The sequence below is a fragment of the Mesitornis unicolor genome, unplaced genomic scaffold (assembly GCF_000695765.1).
Source record: "Mesitornis unicolor isolate BGI_N332 unplaced genomic scaffold, ASM69576v1 scaffold10267, whole genome shotgun sequence".
NCBI lineage: Eukaryota > Metazoa > Chordata > Aves > Mesitornithiformes > Mesitornithidae > Mesitornis > Mesitornis unicolor.
Window position 1 is genome coordinate 85,165 of NW_010197100.1, and position 522 is coordinate 85,686.

The window sequence follows — 522 nt, forward strand, 5'->3', positions numbered from 1 at the left end:
ATGATCACACTCTTTTCTAATGTAAGAATTAGAGTCCATCAGGTGAAGCTGGTAGGAGCCAGGTTCAAATCAAAGAGCTGGTTCTTCACCTGCTCCTGGTTTCTCTACACAAGCTGCTGCACTCAGAAAAAAAGCAAACAAAACTGCTGCTTTTAAATGCTGAGTGCAGCAAACAGGATTTGACTGTATGAAGTATTCAAAGGGAATTTGACAGCACGGGAGAGTCAAGCTGTGTGCAGAAAAATGAAGGATGTGAAGGAATGGAGTTTTCTTTAACACAGGGAAAAATCTTGGCACAAAGCCTGGAAATCCTGTAAAAAAGGGACACGGGTAAACCATTCCTCCCCACACTGCACTGTTGTGCCAGTTGTTGGCATATTGTTTATAAAAATGGCTTCTTAGCTAGGACTTGTGGAAATTAATTCCTTAGACTTAGAAAAAAATAACAATATTAAGTCTCCTAGTCAATATCTGGCAGAATATAAATGCTAAACCTGCTGGAATCAGTTGCCACAGATCATG